The sequence below is a fragment of the Mizuhopecten yessoensis genome, unplaced genomic scaffold (assembly GCF_002113885.1).
Source record: "Mizuhopecten yessoensis strain PY_sf001 unplaced genomic scaffold, ASM211388v2 scaffold11161, whole genome shotgun sequence".
Lineage (NCBI taxonomy): Eukaryota > Metazoa > Mollusca > Bivalvia > Pectinida > Pectinidae > Mizuhopecten > Mizuhopecten yessoensis.
In genome coordinates, this window is record NW_018408910.1 from 1,216,327 (window position 1) to 1,229,598 (window position 13,272).

The following is a 13,272-nucleotide window of genomic DNA, read 5'->3' on the forward strand; positions in this document are numbered from 1 at the left end:
GAAAAAGTATGCTTCAGTTATATACAAACGGATGTTAAGGGGAGGTAACTGTATATATAGGAAAAAACACACATACAGTGTATTGCAGTGGGACAGGGATCCTTAACTTTATGCTGGTTGGGAATTTCTTTGGAACCACTACAGTAACTGGATTGGTTCTGCATAGATTTGTCTGAAAGCAGGACTGAATGCTTCAATCTACCTTTTTCCTTATCTAATATCTACATGTTTTTCAATTATACAATTATCTAATAATCTACATTTCATTCCAATTCTTCTTTATCATACTATCCGGTAACACTGCACCCTCACATAGTTATATTAATTATCAAGCACAACAGTTAGTGACGTTTCCCTGTAGCAGTATGTAAAAGGTCAGTCAGGCACAATCACAAATGGGGACCAACAGCCAATATTATCACCGTTTATATCTGTCTACAAAACAGCAACTGCTAGACTTAATTGTTAGTGTCATATAACCATCATAGTACAGGCAACAGAGCACTGCAACATTACTGAAACACTAATTAATTCATGTATATTTGTGTGATCAATAATAGATGAGACTATATTATTGAAGTCTGATGGTAATTTATAGATCATCCAAGGCTATAGGAAATATACGGAGAAGTTACCTGTAATACACTGTACACTGATCAGATTAGACAGGATATGTTAGATTAATACACATGTCCTATATGGTGTTTTTTATAAGAAATTGGATAACAGCACTACAGCATTTTTATGTATAGCCATATACCATTAAGGATTTTTTGTAACAGGATTTACATGATAATTGACTTCTATCAGATTTCTTAAACAATTGGATGCTGTCAAATAACCTGGTTAATAACCTCAAACAATAAAACCATGTATAACCTGCATGACATGAACTTCAAATTGACCGCAATCAGTGGACACTGCATTATGCATGTGTGGCCCCATCATCAGTAGACACTGCAATTAGCTGTTGAGTATAGGTAGCTAGCCCCACCATCAGTAGACACTGCAATTAGCTGTTGAGTCTAGGTAGCTAGCCCCACCATCAGTGGACACTGTTGTCATTATGACCTTAATTAGCTGTTGTGTAGCTGGACCATCAGTGGACACCGTTATCATTATGATCTTGTATTAGCTGCTGTGGCCCCACTCTCAGTGAACACTGTCGGTATCTGTTCATGTATGGTCCCATTAGCAAAGTGCACCAATTAACCAAACCCTATGAAAATCCTTCTCTCTATATTATTCATTCTCCCAACACTTTACAAAAAGCTGTTCCTATATATAGCCAGTGAGAGGGCAGATTAACTTGATGAAGACCACTATGCTGGGCCACTTATACTATAAGTCAAGGAGGGCGATACATTTGTGTAGAAATTAACTGTGCACACCTAATCGATGGAGGTAAATTAATCCTGACCTATTAGTTCCCGGGGGGGGGGGGGGGGGGCCATTATCACTGTACATATACCAGCACTATGATGCTGGGGAATGTTGATGGTACAACTAGCTATATATACACGATCCTCTAATCCAATCAGCCTAGAGTTGTTGATAAATCTAATGTCAAAATAAAAGTCAAGATCAGTTGATTAAGACTCAAGGAATTCACTGATGGTAGAGACAAGCACTCACCATTTATAGTTAGCTTTAAATATACGGGAGAATACCATACACTTAATCCAATCAGCCTACAGTTGTTGATAAATCTAATGTCAAAATAAAAGTTAAGATATGTTAATGAAGACTTAAAAGAATTCACCGACATTTCCAATGCACCTTAAACTTACATTATTTAGCAAGTGGTTAAGTGCTTGTATACATGTAGACAGTAAATAATAGTCAATTATTTTTCAGCACATTTTGAGAATGTTCTTATTCCTTAGATTGGGAAAATTTGCTCTTAAATATCATCCTTTTTCTCATGCTTAAAGTATATGTCACTGCAACATGTTAAGTACTTAAGCAAGCATTTTTCATATGACAATATATTTCAGGTTCAATAAAATGGGAAAATAGGTTTCATTATACTGTATGGCAAAAAGATAGCTAAAATTCAATTGGGAATCGATATCCCTGTCATTAAATAATCGCATCAGCCTCAAATACGTAATGTAAAAACACTGGAGGTGTATACACAATATACGTATCTACAGTATTTGGACCACACTCTCTCTAGAAATAGCTTGTCAAAACCATCTCTAATGATCAGTTTAAAAATGTTAAAGGAGGATAATTTTTAAGACATATATCTTTATATATTATCTACAGAACATTAAGATATTTAAACATTTGAGGTACATTTAGACAGATGTAATATGTCTTTGTTATTGCTTCAAATAAACTTTGATTTCTGTAAGAGACATCTTCTGTAAACAGCTTCAAAAGAACTCTAATTATGCTTTACAATTACTCCTGTGAAACGTTTTTGAACAATGCAAGAACTGCTCTAGGAGGTCAGAGAGCAAGAACAGATCAAGTACATTTACTGTACAGGAACGTTAAATGAGACAAATTGTCAAGAACTGCATTAGTATTTGTTCCCCATAACAGTTGCCATCCACAATGCCTTATCCTCCCTATTTCAATTTTATGGTTGATCAGAGTATTATAGCAGAGTGTTTAAACAATTTATTAGGCTGTACAAGCAATTAATATAGCCAATACGTAAAATAACGTCAGGGTACATAACTCTTCAAAAAAACTCGTCATTACTCACAAGGTCATTTTAGAGATCTTTTTCGAACCATATCATCACCATGCCTGAATTAAGAAATCATCTTTAAACTAGATTCTGCCGTGCTGTCCCCGCTTTGTTTGAATACATTCTTCAAAATAGGGTTAAAACATCATTACAGCTAAACATGCAGATGCCTACATTAATATTTTACTTGAAAGGGTTCATTGAAATCTATCTTACAGTGATACTGTCTTTATATAAATGGAAAACATGACAGTCTCACATACAGATTCATGTGAGATGTGTGCAAATTAAGTTGAATTAATATCAGTACAGTAATTTAAGAGTTAAAGCAGACAAACCTTTGTCTGGAAACATTGACAGATATCTGTGTATAAGTAAACATCGGAAACATATTGTCTGGTAATTCTGAATGTTATTAAGGTGATGCAGTCTGTTGTTTCTCCCTGCTGTGCCATCATTTAATCATATTATAATCAAATTTTAATATAGTCTTACTATTTATAAAAGATATTATTTCCAGATTATGCTAAATGTCTTACATTTTTGGAACAGTGATGCATCTCATAGTGATAATGATTACATATCTCCTTAAAACCCGTTTATACTGTCTGTGTACATATTTATGTTAGAATTTCTCAATCTGGTTTCAATAGATACACAGCAGATCTAATGAAGAAAATATGACTGATGTACAGATACCAACAATTTCTCCTGTAGCATGTGGAGCACAACTCAGTTTGAGACCTGCATCAGCCTGGCCCTACCTCATTATACAAGATGAATATGTAATTAAGGGCCCCAAGTAAATCAGGGCTGCTAGTCTAATACCTTGTAGTATTACTGAAAATAAAACAACCTTATAGCTATGCCATATTGAAAGTATTTGTATGGTGACCTTTCAGCCGGATTACACACATATATATACAGTGTGTCAGGCTCAACAGTGTGTGTACACAAGGAATTGGATCTCCTTTTCATCACAGAGTCCTATCTTTACTAATGTACAGTGTATGATAGTGAAAGTTCCAACTGCAGATAGCTTGAATATTAGCTGCTTTACCTGCATGTACAGGATCCCTAGACCACTGCCCAAAACCGTGACAAAATGTTGGAATACGGACAAAAAGAAAACCACACCTTGCAGGACTTTAATGAGAACTGATAATAAAAATGAAATAACCATTGCGTCTGGATGTAAAAAAATCAGCAGGGCTAAACTGGGTTTCGAAGGTCGGTGTTTTTTTCTCCAAAATTCAAGCTTTCCTACACCACCATAACCTGGCTCATCGGACGTAAAAAAAAAATGAAAAAACTTCTGAAATTGTTAATCTCACTACTATAATAGAGAGTGTGTTAATACCTAGACTGGCCCCCGTCTATTTAATACTGAATATTTTAGAAAATAATAAACTCTAATAATTTTGATCACTTAGATGTCTGATTCTTAACTAGGGGGAGATAAGCTAGTAGTAAAATGCAGCCAGGAAATTCTTCATAAAAAACTTAGGGGCTGGTTAAGCCAGTCGATTTAATACCATTATCACAACACTGGTCGTGATAACAGTAGCTACTTCAATCAGATACACATGGCATGTATGAGGGTCAGTTGTCAGTTACATATTAAAGTGATTGAGTTGCAGGTTAATTTTTGTTTGAGAGAAATACATCACCATTAGTCACTAGCAAAGGGATTGATTGATTGATTGGTTTTACGGCCGCTTCACTACCGAGTATTTTGGTTATCCGGCAGATGAAGAAAAGACAGGAAAATGAGTTTAAGGGATAAAGTATGGATTGAAGGGATAGAAAACGAAGACAGAGGAGAGAAGGGTTACAACGGGATATATATCTCGAATGCCATTTTATAGTGGCACCTACACAATATACAGCACTAGAACATTCTCAACCATGCATTATATAATGTATATATAAAGGGCACCTGCTTTGATGAAATGGAGCTAAATACAAAATCTTACCAAAGAAATTGAGCTAAATGCAAAATATAACCAAATAAACCAGTCTGATAAAAGAAATGGAGTTAAACGAAAAATCTTACCAAAGAAATTGAGCTAAATGCAAAATATAACCAAACAAACCAGTCTGATAAAAGAAATGGAGTTAAACGAAAAATCTTACCAAAGAAATTAACTAAATGCAAAGTTTTGCCAAAAAAAAGAGAGGTAAATCCAAAGTCTTACCAAAATCATTGAGCTTTTAATATGCAAAGACGAACTAAACAAAAGGAGCCAAACACAAAATCTAACCAAAGAAATGGAGTGAAGTGCAAAGTACATGTATAATGAAAGAGCTACATGACATATAATGTAGTTTGGAGATTGATAACTGTTGGACTTGCATAGTATTAGAGCTAGCACAATGTCTATGCATATACAGTGTATGAGGCACCGACTGAAAGAAAAGGCTCTAACAAGCCTCTATGGTGGCTGTTACGGGGCATAAAGATGTCTCATTACTTGGGCAGGCTTGCATCAATCATACCCCTTTACCTTATTGCATTATCTTGTTAACAAACCAATTAACCAAAGAGCCTTCTCAGGAGACGAGAAGAGTATAACGAAAACAGAAAATATTAAAATGTGTACAGTGATTAACTAATCTTTAAAGATAAAATTCTTGTAAACATAAATTTACTCTGCAGTCACAGTCTTCTAAGGAAGCATCAGCTGTATTTTGTAAAACAAATCCCCAATCTGTGTCGAGTACACAGTTCGCAAATAGGAATATATCCCTTAGACTCAATATTTGTTGAGTAATTGAGTAAAATGAACTAAGAAATTTTAATACAAGTTTGATAATGATGTTTAATCTGAAAACCTTGTAAATCATTTCTCTAATCATTATTTATAGGGGCTGGTCAGGGGAACAAATACAAAATAAATGGGTCTAAATGCGTTCTCTGGCCTTCCAAAAGTTATACCATGGCAACATGATGGTCGAGTTCAGCTTGCAAAGTCAAGTTTTGACCACTGAAATCTCGGGGAAGCCCCGCGTAAATTTAGCGCAGATCTATTTATATATGTCACGTGGTTGTTTCGAAAGTGAGGCAGTGAAGATAACAACAATAGCACGCCGTCATGTGCCATGTCGGACTCAACTAGCGGACAAGAAGGCAATACTATACGTAAATATTTGTTTTCAAGGGTCATGTATGATGCAAGTGTACGTGGTATTCTTACCTATATGTTGTTGTTATATATAACATTATTGATACCTCGTGCCTGTCATGACTTTTGCATGCATCTTTTTCTTTCGCCGCGATGTTTACATTTGGCCTTGCTGATGACGCGCATGCGGTAAAATTACATCACTGATCTGGGTCAATTGAGAGTTTTAGACTGTCAGGTGACGATTTAGGATTTCTTTAATATAATTATAATTTTTACTAGGGAGTGAATTTCAGCAAAATTTGAATCGGTATATCTCATAAGAAGGTATTTTAAACATGTGTATGCCATTTTAGCAAATATGACATTTTTCCCCCGACCAGCCCCTTTAAGGCCTGGAGGATCAAACAATACCAAGCCTTAATTAGCTTAATTATATGCGATGTCAAATTTTCAAATTTACATTAAAAATGAATTAAACAGAAACAGAAGATGTTATGACTGTATTGTCTGAAAATTATCTTTTTCAATCTCAGCACATGAATTATAAATATGGTTTTTCTTTTTTTGATTGTCAATTAATAATTTGGCTCCAAGATGAAACCAATTTAACTGCAACATGCTATCAGGTTGTGATATTTCATATCGTATTGATATTACATGGAAAGTCAAAGGTATTAAAATGTTTTGGTGTTTTTTATGGGTAGCATTTTATATCATTACACTCAATTGAAATATTTCAGGATATTGTATTAATAAGAGGAAAATGTTTTTGATTTTTTCCATTGCTTAATGTAGGGCAATTATACAATCAGCGATAATTAAACCAATCATATACCATAACTGATCGTAACAGCCAAAAGAAAATATTGCTATTATTTTGTATCTACAAAAATCTCTCTAAAATTTTCATAAATATTTTTTTATTGTTATTTTCAGAAGAAAATTCAACTGGAACATCTAAAGCAAACCATTTTTCATAAATATAAGGATATTGTAGTCTTTTTAATGATGCTTTGTTAAAAAATACAGTATTTGGGTAAAATTCTAATATTTCCAAGTTTGGTATACTGCATGTTTTTTTTTCTATTCCAAAGCCAGTCCCCTTTCCCAAAGTAGTGCGAAAAGCCCTGCATTCTATAAAACTTAAGATAAACAGCATACTCTGAGTAATCTGTTATTTTGATTAAATGCAAAACTGTTCACATTAATACAAAATTGTTCCGAACATATAGACACACGTCATGTTTAATATAATTCAATGTTTTAGACATTTAAGCTAAATTGCCACTGCAGTTCATCGATATCAATACACTGTACCAACAAATAGGAAATTCATATTTCAAAGCTTCAAACAGGTTGCTTGCATATATATATAGATATGCTATGCATTATTCATCTGCAAACAAACACAGGAAAATGAAAATTACCCTTCAGGGACATGATCAGCCTGTACATCAGACAGTTATCAGTTTGTCAATAGCAGATTGATCAATACATGTACAACCCTTATATGTAGCCTGGTTATCCACCTACCTGCTTGGTCTCAGCGTGAAAGAATCAGAAAACGCTTCCTGTCAGTGGTACTAGCTCTCAGTGAAAGCTGACTGAACACCAAGGCTGTCAAACATGAGCCACCCTGTTGTTGACACAAGATGGTTCTGATATTTCGTCGGCAAAGACTTGGCATAAAGCATAACATCTCTGCAACATTGTCATTATGACCAAGATCTTTGTCGCTGACAATCAATCTTAACCAGTGTTACCAAAAAAATTTGATCCATAATTAAAGCCATACGATCCTGTCCCCCGATCAATGCACCAATCAATGTTGTGAAGCAATGTTCTCATGCACTGACAACACGAAAATTGTGTGTTTTCAGAACGCAGCATTAATTCGTAATACTCACCGTAATAAAACAAATAATCCCCATATACTGCTATGGAGAACAACAGTGAAAGCAGTCATGCATTATCATCGATAAAGACTGCTCCTTAGCGTAAATGTATATAAATATATAAACGTCTGTTGAGTACTGTTGATTGTCCTGCTGCCGGTGTGCCTACCTGTGACTGTTTACAGTACAGCCAGGAGGCCTTAGGTAATAACACACTATCATAACTCTCTTCTCTCACTACTCCACACTAGGCATAATATTCCAATTTATGGGACACAGTGCTTACTCGGCATCTGTCAGCAGCAGCACCAACAACATAGTGAGATCTATACATAACCTGATTCTGACCTTTACAGTGGTTCTGCTGCCTCCCACAGCCTGTATAATCACACCCTGTAATCACATGCACTGTAAAAGGGTTGTAATCAGCTTCAGCAACTCCATTCTGTGGCTGTCTTGTCTTTGTTACATGCAACTGGTCTGTATATATATATATTGCTCAGCTGCATTTCATCTTGTAAAACACCTTACCTACATAAACATGTACAGCCTATATAACAATATGTTCAAAAGCCAGATAACAATAATATTGTAGCTTGCCATATCAGTTTTTAAAAACAGCAAGGCTCTGGGTGTTGCCAATTTTAGTCATCATAGCAAACAAAAATACTCAATGGTAGGGTCCCCCCCCCTCCCATTAATTTAAGATGGGGCCTTTTTGTCTGAATTTAGGGAAGACAATATACTAATTCCGGGAAAGGAAATTTTGAGAAGTTAACAGCTAATTTTGGGTATTAGTGATAATTATGAAATAATTTCAATTTAGAACAAGTCCCCAGAAAAACCACTGAATGCTGACCAGAAGTTGGCTCATAATAATAATAATATACAACATTTATATAGCGCCCTATATAATTTGTAAAATTACTCTAAAGCGGTTTACAACATATGGATAATAGTAAATGGTTATAATTGTAAAAACAAAAAACAAAGGCTTACAATCACTTTTATACATTTAAGCAAGCAATGTGCACATAATTGAACAAATAAAAGGGTGGTATATATATGATGTCTTTGCAAGGATTCTAAAATGCAGATTTGAAGAGGTGAGTTTTGATGTCCCTCTTGAACTTGTCCAGGGTATTTGACTTTCTAATATATAGCAGATGGTAATTCCACAACGTAGCCGAAACCCTCCCATTTAGCATTTGTTTCCGTACAATGTAGGTCACAGTACAAGATTTTGGGACACACAACAAAGATTCTGACTCCAACCGCAGTGGTTGTGACAGCTGATATAGGGAAACAAGCTCCTGTACCCATTCATGTATGTCCCCTGACTGGGTTCTTACATAAATACTTCCTTGTTTATACCACAAACATTTATATAAAGATCAAAGCATCAATAATAATGGGTCTCCTATAACTTTTTCATCTNCCCACCCCACCCCACCCCCTCCGCTATGGGTGACTTGTCAAAAAAGTACCAGATAATACCAAGGATGGCAGGACAGAATGGGAAAATGGCCCCTGAGAAGGAATTGTGGAATATCATCTGTGTTCCCACATGTACAGATTTGGGAAAATTAAAACCTGCAATGTGATTAGAAAAATGTTTTCCATCTAGCTGTTTCTTACAGTAAAATGTAAAGCAATAGATAAACACATCAATTTTCAGTGTTTTGGTTTATTCAGTTTCAAATTTTCATTATTTATGTATTTGAATGCTCCTTCATGGAATACTTAAAATGTTGCACATGTATATAATAGCTGCGGGAACCGTAGCTTCTATGTCCGATTTTTTTTATTTTTTTATTTTTATTGTTATCGGAATGGTTATCGGAATGGTCCGATAACAATAAAAATAAAAAAAATAAAAAAATTGGACATAGAAGCTACGGTTCCCGCAGCTAATGTATATAACAACTGGAAACTTGTATAAACATGCTTTTTAATCCAATTGGGTAAATAAAGACTGAAATTGGGAAAATGCAGAGACATTTTTGAATAGGGAATGGGTCCCTGTACTGGACCCTATAAGCACCTGGCAAAAACCCTGATTAACTGAAAAATTACAAATTTTCAAAATGACAAATTGATTATATTAGCACTTAATTTTTCATCAGGCTTTTCAATTTGAATAGATTGAATAACATTTTTAACCAGCCAACTGTTGTAAAATAACATATGACTATGAGATGATATAAGAAAAAGGTGATTTGAACAGGACAAAATCAGAACTAGTCATTTTCGCCTGCCGCCTGTTCTTTAATGAAAATCCTGAACCATATGTCATGTTAAAGTTTATTTCAGTACATCTTTTCTTTCTCAATTATTGAAAGTCTGAGGGAAATCTACATTGATCATGGGAATTTAAAACAATCATCTCCAAAGCTGACACTGCAAGCAAAGAATATCATCAAAAGGTTTAACCAAAAAAGGATTTCATGTCAATTTAGACATCCTCCTTCATTCATAAAAATAATTACCCTGAAGATGATTGAATATTGCCCATAAAATGGAACTTTTGTTACAAAGACTTATTTTCTTTTCGACAACCTTGCTATATTTTAAGTTTAAGATTTCCTAAAATGATAAGTGTTTCTCTAAAATTAAAATGACTGCACATTTCTCCTTTTTCCCACTGGGACTTACTAAATCATAGACAGATTGGAGTATGAATTGAAAAAGTCTGTTCTTTTGGAAATCTTGTCATATATATACATCAGTAATTTGCATACAGTATACTGGTGCCTCATGCATACTCTCTTAACTTGTACAGTAAGGTTGGTGAATCCAGATGAACACAATTAGTTAATGTTATTCCTTTCATCAAAACTTCATTTATATCATGGAACATATGATGATATCATATTGTCTTCATAGCTTGCTGAATGTCAACAATACATCGTCAGATTGTGATGTACAACATAACTTTGGAATGCTGACACAGTCTTGTTCTCCACTCTGTTCAGAGTTATGGCCCTTTGTACATTTCTCGTACCACAGTTAATCCAGTGCACAAGGTTTTGCTATTTCACTTGCATTCACTCACAAAATAAGCTTGCTACAATCATGTATCTATTAGTTCTACAGTTTGTCTAGAGCATTCATATCCTTGCTATTTCAGCTACTTTAACCATATTTTGTAATACATTTATGTATTTCTGGAAGGCAATTGCAAAATGAAATTGGTGTCTTGCTCCCTTTAATAATGATGAGTAAAGTGTGAATTTTACGAGCCGTGCCACTACTCAAAAGAGCTCACTAATGGCTAGCAAGGTTACGGCAAACCTTGGGGATTTAAAATCCACCAGCAGTCTCTACCACCTTGTATGCATTTAAAAAAAAATGAACATAGACACACACATTGTAAGGATTGCACTTACAGTATATAAACTACAAAATATGGTAATACACATGTAGTTTAATACATGTATACAAGTAATGCAAAAAAATACATTTCATCATATAGCTGTTTTGTCCACTCTTATAATTTACTCTTATTCAGTCTTTTTCTAGAGTACAAATACAAGCTGGAAACTGTCTAACCAGATCTGACACTGTAGTATATCTTTAATATGCATACACATCTTTTATTCCTGGAGCTAGCCAGGATAAAAAGGGTTGAAAAAGGAGTATTTTCATCATTTAAACAGTGCCAAGACAAGGGGAATAATGGTGCTGTAAGGAAATGGGAAGGTGTCTATAGCAAATACTACATACATGTCTGTTATATAATTACTTTACATTGGGACAGTCAGATGCTAATTATATAGTGTAATAAACTTACCACTTCACAGCTATTAAAGAGAAATCAAGCTCATTATTCACTAGTACCTCGGATTTCCATATTTTCTCCATAAAACAAAAACAGAAAAATACAGATGGGAGTATTAAATTTGGACACTTACTTCCTCATTTATTCTGTATTTTGAAAAAAAAAGGAAAATGCAGAGAATATATTATATGGAAAAAGAATGAACAGAATACGGAGAAATGAAATACAGAAAATAGATGCCGACACTAGATAATGCAGATAAAGAAGGAATTAAGGGTAAATGAGGATTCAAAATACACCAAAAATCATGCACTGTTTACATTCAGTATTTGAATCATTAGAGGAGGTTTACAGCTCTATCTACAAATTATCCCTAATCAAAGATAGTTAAACCATAACAAAAAGTCAACTATTTAAACTAATTTGAACACGTTGATTTGAGAGCCACCAGACTAAGACTGTTTATGATAAACTGACAATTTTTTGGGACTGTTCAAATTTGACAAGTTTCTTCAAAGTTTCACTTTTCAATATTATCATTAAGGCTGGCAACTTATTTGTGTTCATTTTTAATGTTTTGTGAACAATATTGCTAATCAGTAAGACATTTTCATGTATTTTTCTAAAATATATATATATAGTTGTTAATTTCCTTGATATTACATAAAAACAAAACCTACCTGGTTAAAATCAAGACCTAACTCTAAAAACAATTCAAACTTTAAAATCAGATAATTGTTGGAATAGAATGCATCTCATGACTAAAACATTCAAAGCAGTAATCTATCAATCATAAATGAACCATTGAACTTACATGTACAATGGCCGCATCATGGTTCAGTGACCAATTAATTGATGCTGGGGTGTGTTATCAATTAGTGTTGACTATTTATGTAACACCCAGTTTGTAAACCATTTGAGGGTTAGGTAGTGTGAAACAGTTACTGTTTTGAAATAGAATTGTGCCCTAGGCTGTCATTTCCTGACTAAGGGACAGCCACAGTGTCTTACCTGTAACCATGTACTGATTTACCTGTGTATACATACTGGACAAACAATGGGCTTGATTAATTGACAAGATTAATTGCCTTCACACCAGGCCTAGGTGTTAAGATTATAGGTACAGCTGTCAGTGGGTGGTCATTGCCCATATATTCTCAGGTAGATATCATATTGAAAAGAAAAATATGTCAGGGGGTGGATACATTGCCCTAGCAACCATCTTTAATCTGCCACTGAAATCAAGTTAACATTGTAACTGTATGTTCCATGTGAAACTTAATTGATTTGATTTTTAATAAGTATAAATCGATCAACTTATTTCATTTTTGTACATAAAGATCATGTTGTATATAACTTCACCTTCAGGTGCTTGTACCCTGCAACCATGAATTTTGTCATCATTTTAACAAGTGCCAATTCATTACTATACCACCAGATCACCTGGTATGGTACCCAGGGGAGGGGGTGGTTGTTGGGGGATATATTTTCTTATTCAACCATCAGCATGTACATGCATGTACCTGACATGTATACATATATACACATATACATACATATATATATATATAAATTAATTGAATATACTATAATTGAAAAATATAGTATCTCAGTTCTATTTTCTTGTAATATGATGTATATACATGTAACTGTTCTGTTTCACTGTCTTAATAAAGGAGCGGATCGCTCCCGAAAATTTGACAACCTTAACTTGTCCACACTGTTGGAATTACTTCTTTGCCCCATATTTTATTTTAAGTAATT

The 13,272-nt window shown here is 34.3% G+C and overlaps 1 protein-coding gene across 7 annotated transcripts in view; it reads right to left on the reverse strand.

Annotated features, from left to right (window-relative positions):
* The window catches only part of LOC110467141 (voltage-gated potassium channel subunit beta-2-like), a 79,857-nt gene that overhangs the window by 65,294 nt on the left and 1,291 nt on the right, over positions 1-13,272 (reverse strand). Inside the window, exon 1 of one of the 7 annotated variants that reach the window (XM_021524082.1) lies at positions 7,740-8,068. The exons of the other annotated variants lie outside the window; for them this stretch is intronic. The gene's annotated coding sequence lies outside the window, so the exon portion shown is untranslated. Of the gene's footprint in view, positions 1-7,739; positions 8,069-13,272 lie in introns of those variants that run through there. 7 annotated transcript variants of the gene reach the window in all.